This window comes from Podarcis erhardii, assembly GCF_964252035.2.
Source record: "Podarcis erhardii genome assembly, chromosome: 18".
In the NCBI taxonomy this organism is placed as follows: domain Eukaryota; kingdom Metazoa; phylum Chordata; class Lepidosauria; order Squamata; family Lacertidae; genus Podarcis; species Podarcis erhardii.
Genome location: NC_138516.1, coordinates 5,409,997 through 5,418,033, shown reverse-complemented (window position 1 = coordinate 5,418,033; position 8,037 = coordinate 5,409,997). Strand labels below are relative to the sequence as shown.

The 8,037-nt window shown below is 46.3% G+C and overlaps 1 protein-coding gene across 1 annotated transcript in view; it reads right to left on the bottom strand.

Annotated features, from left to right (window-relative positions):
• LOC309332990 (protein-lysine 6-oxidase-like) overlaps positions 1 to 8,037 on the bottom strand; it is a 285,922-nt gene that overhangs the window by 258,863 nt on the left and 19,022 nt on the right. The gene's annotated exons all lie outside the window — the stretch shown is intronic.

The window sequence follows — 8,037 nt, the reverse complement described above, 5'->3', positions numbered from 1 at the left end:
GACGAAAAACGCGCAAGACGAAAGAGTTTTCCGTTTTTTGAGTCGTTCCGCAAGACGAATTTCCCTATGGGCTTGCTTCGCAAGACGAAACGTCTTGCGAGTTCTTGCGAGTTTGTTTCCTTTTTCTTCAAGCCGCTAAGCTGTTAATAGCCGCTAAGCCGCTAATAGCCGCTAAGCCCTTAATAGCCGCTAAGCCGCTAATAGCCGTGCTTCGCAAGACGAAAAAACCGCAAGACGAAGAGACTCGCGGAACAGATTAATTTCGTCTTATGAGGCACCACTGTACTGACAGAGTCCATCCGCCTTATTTTGGAGCCCTGCAGCCTCAAAAGTGTGGCTGAGGTTATCTGCTAACTCGTGGGGGTAGCATTCCTCTCTTCGGAATTACCTTACACGAACAGGCCTCTGTGGCTTTTCCTGAGACCCCACATTACTGTCCAAAGTGGGTAGAGAGAGGGATGGGGAGAGACTTGTTATAAGAATTTTAAGGTCTTATATTTAATAGGTAAAGGGACCCCTGACCATTAGGTCCAGTTCGTGGCCGGCTCTGGGGTTGCAGCGCTCATCTTGCTTTATTGGCCGAGGGAGCCAGCGTACAGCTTCCAGGTCATCTTGGGGGCACCAAATTTTTTTAGAGGGAAATAGAACTGGATGTACATTTCCAAAATAGGTAAAGGGACGCCTGACCATTAGGTCCAGTCGTGGATGACCCTGGGTTGCAGCGCTCATCTCACCATATTGGCCGAGGGAGCCAACGTACAGCTTCCGGGTCATGTGGCCAGCAGGACTAAATCGCTTCTGGCGAACCAGAGCAGTGCACGGAAACGCCATTTACCTTCCCGCCGGAGCGGTACCTATTTATCTACTTGCACTTTGACGTGCTTTCGAACTGCTAGGTGGGCAGGAGCTGGGACCAAGCAACGGGAGCTCACCCCGTCACGGGGATTTGAACCACTGACTTTCTGATCAGCAAGTCCTAGGCTCTGTGGTTTAACCCACAGCGCCACCTGCATCCCTATATATATAACAGATGTTCATAAATGTACAAAGCAAACACATACAAATATGCAAACCACATGTCTGAAACCCACAGAAAAGTCCCAAAACCGTTTTCTCTCTCCCAAAATGACCTCAAATATTTCTCCGCAAGGTCGAAGGAAATGGGAAATCTCCCCATTGTCCCTTTCACAAATCCTGTCCTAACGGCACATTTAAGATATGATTGTGGTGTGAGCCTGCGACCTGGATTCAGGAACTGAGTAACAAAAGAGTGGCCAGGATGCCCAGTTAATCCAATCGAGCAACCTAGCAGACAAGAAAAAAACACAATGCGCTCAGATTTCTGTTGTAGTCCAACCCTTCTGTGATGTATGTACGATGTTTCTTGGGGTTGTTGTCATTTAGTCGTGTCCGCCTCTTCGTGAACCCCTGGACCAGAGCACGCCAGGCACTCCTGTCTTCCACTGCCTCCCGCAGTTTGGTCAAACTCATGCTGGTAGCTTCGAGAACACTGTCCCACCATCTCGTCCTCTGTCCCCTTCTCCTTGTGCCCTCCATCTTTCCCAACACCAGGGTCTTTTCCAGGGAGTCTTCTCTTCTCATAAGGTGGCCAAAGTCTTGCAGCCTCAGCTTCAGGATCTGTCCTTCCAGTGAGCACTCAGGGCTGATTTCCTTCAGAATGGAGAGGTTTGATCTTCTTGCAGTCCATGGGACTCTCAAGAGTCTCCTCCAGCACCAGAATTCAAAATCATCCATTTTTTGGCGATCAGCCTTCTTTATGGTCCAGCTCTCACATCCATACATCACTACTGGGAAAACCATAGCTTGAACTATATGGACCTTTGTTGGCAAGGTGATGTCTCTGCTTTTTAAGATGCTGTCTAGGTTTGTCATTGCTTTCTCCCAAGGAGCAGGCGTCTTTTAATTTCATGGCTGCTGTCACCATCTGCAGTGATCATGGAGCCCAAGAAAGTAAAATCTCTCACTGCCTCCATTTCTCCCCCTTCTATTTGCCAGGAGGTGATGGGCCCAGTGGCCATAATCTTTGTTTTTTTGATGTTGAGCTTCAGACCACATTTTGCGCTCTCCTCTTTTACCCTCATTAAGAGGTTCTTTAATTCCTCCTCACTTTCTGCCATCAGGGTTGTGTCATATATGGGCTCTTGGGTACCCCATAAGGGAAAAGAAGCAGTCCCCCCCCCCCATAACAGAGTGCCTCCACAATCAGGTTGCAAGCGGGCTGTTGTGGACTCTACAAGGAAATGGGAATGTTTTTGAAGGGTTGTTCCACTAGAGGATGCCAGATCTCCATCGAGGATGCTGAGCCCTCTCAGTGGAGAATGTATTTGAGCATCTTCTGAACAGGTAGAAGCCTCCAGGGTCGATCCTGTCCTCCTCACCTCCAGTTCCCTGCCGAAAATCCTGAGGAGCTGCTGCCACTCAGTTTAGGCGAGGGGTCAGCAAACTTTTTCAGCAGGGGGGCCGCTCCACTGTCCCTCAGACCTTGTGGGGGGCCGGACTATATTTTGGGGAAAAAAATTATAAACGAATTCCTATGCCCCACAGATAACCCAGAGATGCATTTTAAATAAAAGCACACATTCTTTTTTTTTTTTTTTTAAATGATATTTTATTAAATTTTCACAATAAAGAAGTTATAAGACAATCAATGGAAAAAACACAAGAAAAAATACAAAAATACAGACAATTAACATAGAGGGGAAAAAGAAAAAGAGAAAAGAAAAACAAAAATCCCTCTTTTTAAATTTCTCCTCTTTAGTTAACTTATTTTCCTGACTTCCTCACGCCTCCCTTTTTTGTATTACACTTAAAAATTGGTTCAGCAAATTCATCTATTGGTTTATCCTTAATTATTTTTCCTCACATATTATAGCTTCAATTTTTCATCTATTATCAGTCCATTCTTACATATTCTTATGCCTTATTACTAGAACCCCTTCATTTCATTTCAATGCCATTAACATTCAAAAACTTTACAGTGTTTCTGTAAGTAGATTTTAAATTTCTTCCAATCTTCTTCCACCAACTCTCCTCCCTGGTCTCAGATTCTGCCAGTCATTTCCGCCATTTCCATGTAGTCCATTACTTGCATCTGCCATTCTTCCAAGGTGGGTAGATCTTGTGTCTTCCAATGCTTTGCGATGAGTATTCTTGCTGCTGCTGTAGCGTACATAAAGAAAGTTCTATCCTTCTTTAAAACAAAATAAAAAAATTCCTTCCAGTAGCACCTTAAAGACCAACTGAGTTAGTTCTAGGTATGAGCTTTCGTGTGCATGCACACTTCTTCAGATACACTGAAACAGAAGTCACCGGACCTTTCTATATAGTGAGAAGGTGGGGAGGGGTATTACTCAGAAGGGGGGTGGGAATGGGTGATTGGCAGATAGCTGCAATGAGCCACAGGCCACATGAAAGCTCATACCTAGAACTAACTCAGTTGGTCTTTAAGGTGCTACTGGAAGGAATTTTTTTATTTTGTTTTGACCATGGCAGACCAACACGGCTACCTATCTGTAACTATCCTTCTTTGACACCAATTGGCCGACTATGCCCAGGAGAAAGGCTAAATAAAAGCACACATTCTACTCATGTAAAAATACCAGGCAGGCCCCACAAATAACCCAGAGATGCATTTTTAATTAAAGGACACATTCTACTCATGTCAAAACATGCTGATTCCCGGACTGTCCGCGGGCCGGATTTAGAAGGCGATTGGCCAGGATCCGGCTCCCGGGCATTAGTTTGCCTACCCATGGTGTAGACCGGGGGTCAGCAAAACTTTTCAGCAGGGGGCTGGTCCACTGTCCCTCAGACCTTGTGGGGGGCCGGACTATATTCTGGAAAAAATAATGAATGAATTCCTCAGCCCCACAAATAACCCAGAGATGCATTTTAAATTAAAGGGCACATTCTACTCATCTAAAAACATGCTGATTCCTGGACTGTCCGCGGGCCAGATTTAGAAGGCGATTGGGCCGGATCCGGCCCCCGGGCCTTAGGTTGCCTACCCATGGCGTAGAGACAGTACTGAGTTGGTCTGATCTGGTAGGCAGCATCTGAATGTTCTCAGAGCCTTTAAATGTGTCCTGTAATATAATGCATTTGTGTACAATATTTTGGCCAGTGCATGTATTCTTCCTGAAGACTTTACTCCAGTATCTCTAATCCTAACCGAATTGGCAAAAACGACCGGAAGAATCAGAAATCAGGACGACCAATTTTTTAAAAAAATAAGGAATGGGGAAAATATATAATTTACCTGAAAAACCATTGCAAACAATTAAAAACTATTAGTAGGATTGGAATAACACTTGTAGCTTAATGTTAAATTTTGGGTGTAATGGAGATTGAATAGATTTGGATTAATAGGCAAGATTTGAGAGGAAAAGGTTAATATATAAGGACCCACAAAGGGCAGGAGGGAAGTTCATGAGATTCTTCAGAATTCTCTATGTTGGCTGTTTGATAATGGTCTGTCAATTTTTAAAATCTGAAAAACTAAATAATTTTTTAAAAAAATGACGAAAAGCCAAACAAAAAACCTGAAAAGGCCAACTTCCCAGGCATATAATGGTCATAGCAGAAAGCTGTGGTTGCAAAAATTACAGGTGAAGCCTTGGACCAACAATTTGAAACACCTGGATCAGGGCCAGATTTAGGTTTGATGAGGCCCTAAGCTACTGAAGGTAATGGGGCCCTTTATATGTCCAGCTGTCCTCTGTCAACAACAAATTGTCGCTGTTTTGTGTGTTGAATATATGCTATATGGTAATTTATGGACCTTGTAGGTATCTAAAGCCATTTGCACATAACAAATTGGAGCCTACACAACACAAAGCACTGTTGATGTAGTGAGCCTAGGATTGCTGATCAGTAGGTCGGTGGTTCGAATCCCCGCAATGGGGTGAGCTCCCGTCACTCGGTCCCTGCTCCTGCCAACCTAGCAGTTCGAAAGCACGCCAAAGTGCAAGTAGATAAATAGGTACCACTCCGGCGGGAAGGTAAAAGGCGTTTCCGTGCGCTGCTCTGGTTCACCAGAAGCGGCTCAGTCATGCTGGCCACATGACCCGGAAGCTGTACGCCGGCTCCCTCGGCCAATACAGCGAGATGAGCACCCTAACCCCAGAGTCGTCCACGACTGGACCTAATGGTCAGAGGTCCCTTTACCTTTCCCTTTTTTGGAAATGTACATCCAGTTTGATTTTCCTTTAAAAAAAATTTGGGCCCCCAAGAGACTGGGGCCCTAAGCTCTAGCTTGTTTAGCTTATGCGTAAATCCGGCATTGACCTGGACGCAGTGTGGCATGCTCAGCCACATATGCGTCAACTTTGTTTCTGTGCCGTCAGTGACGCTCTCCTATGGGGGGGGAAACAGAATTGTGCAATGTACGTCAAGGGCTCTCTGTCCTTGGCATGAATCCACTGGGAGAAGGCTTGCCCACGGCCAGAGCGGCAGCTGTGCAAAGCCTGATGCAAGGCACACCTTGTCGCACCACCGTCTCAAGTCTCGCCATGTGCGTTTTCGCCCGTTTGCAAGTTCTTGTCCCGTTGTCTCTCATGCTGGCGTTAGGCGCTTGGCAGCCTCTGAAGTCCCCTCTGTTCTCTTGCGGCAGATCGATCACTTTCAGGGCAGAGAGATGGATGCGAGGCCTCCTTTGGGCTTAGAAAAAGAGAGCACCCGGGTTCCAAAGGCAAGGCCGATCTTTTTCTTCTTACGATACGATATCTTTATTGTCGTTGTCCCTTGCGGAACAATGAAATTGGAAAAACTACATAAAACTACATAAAAGCTACATAAAACTACCACAGAACTACATAAAAACTACATAAAACATTCAAAAACCCCTAAAAAACTCTAAAACCCCATTTTAAAATACACTATACTACTTATTTTTATTAAGTTTTACATAACAAATTTAAATTCAAACAAATCTCCCATCTCATCATTTAGCATTTCCAGAATTCTTTGACGTCCCTCTGCCTTTCCATTACCAATCCCCCCCCCAACTGCTTCTCTTAAAAAAGGGTAAAGGGACCCCTGACCGTTAGGTCCAGTCGCGGACGACTCTGGGGTTGCAGCGCTCATCTCGCTTTATGGCCAAGGGAGCCGGCGTATGGCTTCTGGGTCATGTGGCCAGCATGACTAAGTGGTAAACCAGAGCAGCACACAGAAATGCTATTTACCTTCCCGCCGGAGTGGTACCTATTTATCTACTTGCACTTTGACATGCTTTTGAACTGCTAGGTTGGCAGGAGCAGGGACCGAGCAACGGGAGCTCACCCCGTCGTGGGGATTCGAACCGCCGACCTTCCGATCGGCAAGCCCTAGGCTCTGTGGTTTAGACCACAGTGCCACCCGCGTCCCCTTAGCAGACAGTTAATTATGAGAGCGAAGTACCATATTTTTCGCTCTATAAGACGCACCAGACCACAAGACGCATCTAGTTTTTGGAGGAAGAAAACAAGAAAAAAAATATTCTGAATCTCAGAAGCCAGAACAGCAAGAGGGATCGCTGCGCAGTGAAAGCAGCAATCCCTCTTGCTGTTCTGGCTTCTGGGATAGCTGCGCAGCCTGCATTCGCTCCATAAGACACACACACATTTCCCCTTACTTTTTAGGAGGGAAAAAGTGAGTCTTATAGAGCAAAAAATACAGTACTTCTCTTGCCCCCAACCCCAAACAACCAAATGCTTGGCATGCTCATCCTTTCCCAAGTTAAAAGATGCACATCTGGACAGGTTTCCAGGGCAGAAGCAGCTGTGACCTCAGCCCCTGGAAATGTGCAAACATTCCATGCCTGCTGTCCGACATGCACTTCTTATGTGAGCAATTGGTGGTCCAGACAGGTGTGCCACTGGCATGCTCACCACACCACAAAAAGATGGGCTTCTGGGGTGTGTTGCAGCCCGGGACACTGGGATGGGCAGATGTCATATTTGTGGCTGCCATAATGGCGGTTTTTGGCCCTCAGGTGGGTGTAGGAGAAGGTTTGGGGAAGTTCAAGTGCCCTGTTCTCCACCAGGAGGGAGCCCAGATGACTGTCGTTTGGGTGGATCTGTGGTCTGAGGGAAGAAGAGCAGCCAAGGGGAAATGTTTACCATTCTTGGTTGGGAGACCTTCACCTGCAAAAGCTGTGGGTTGTGGTGGGCTGCCGTTCCAGACAGTAACCAAACACAATCATGCCTGGCTGATGAAAAGAGTGTGAGCCAGGGCACAGGGGAGAATCTCTGAGGCAGCATGAAGTATACTCGGAGTCCTGCAGTGATTTCATGCTCTTTATTGCAGCTTGTAAAACAGTGATTGAATTCCCCGCTCCAAACCTCAGTCTTTTATATTCATTGTTTACACAATGAGTTCCATCTGATTGGCTGATTCTGCTTCCCTCTTGGAGCCTGATTGGTCATCTCCTGCAGGCCAATCAGTTGTTGAATCCTACGATCCTACCTGCCTATTGTTCTAGGATCCAAGCTTAGTACATAACACAGCAGGTGACAGGCTGAGGGTTTGGGCTGTAAAAGGTAAAGGGACCCCTGACTGTTAGGTCCAGTCGTGGCTGACTCTGGGGTTGCGGCGCTCATCTCGCTTTATTGGCCAACGGTTTACTCTGGTTTACTCAACCCTCTGCTTTTGTTTGAATGCACCAAGAAGGGAGAAACACCGAAAGGACAAAAATTGTCTGTTTTAAACTTCTTCCTCTTCCACTTCTCAGCTGTCTTATGTAAGAGAGATAAAGGATGTGGAGCCCTCAACTATCCCATGGTACTTTCCCACAGTGTATTTCACTCCTGGTACCATGTCTGGTACCAATCATGGTGCTGGAGGAGACTCTTGAGAGTCCCATGGACTGCAAGAAGATCAAACCTCTCCATTCTGAAGGAAATCAGCCCTGAGTGCTCACTGGAAGGACAGATCCTGAAGCTGAGGCTCCAGTACTTTGGCCACCTCATGAGAAGAGAAGACTCCCTGGAGAAGATCCTGATGTTGGGAAAGATGGAGGGCGCAAGGAGAAGGGGACGA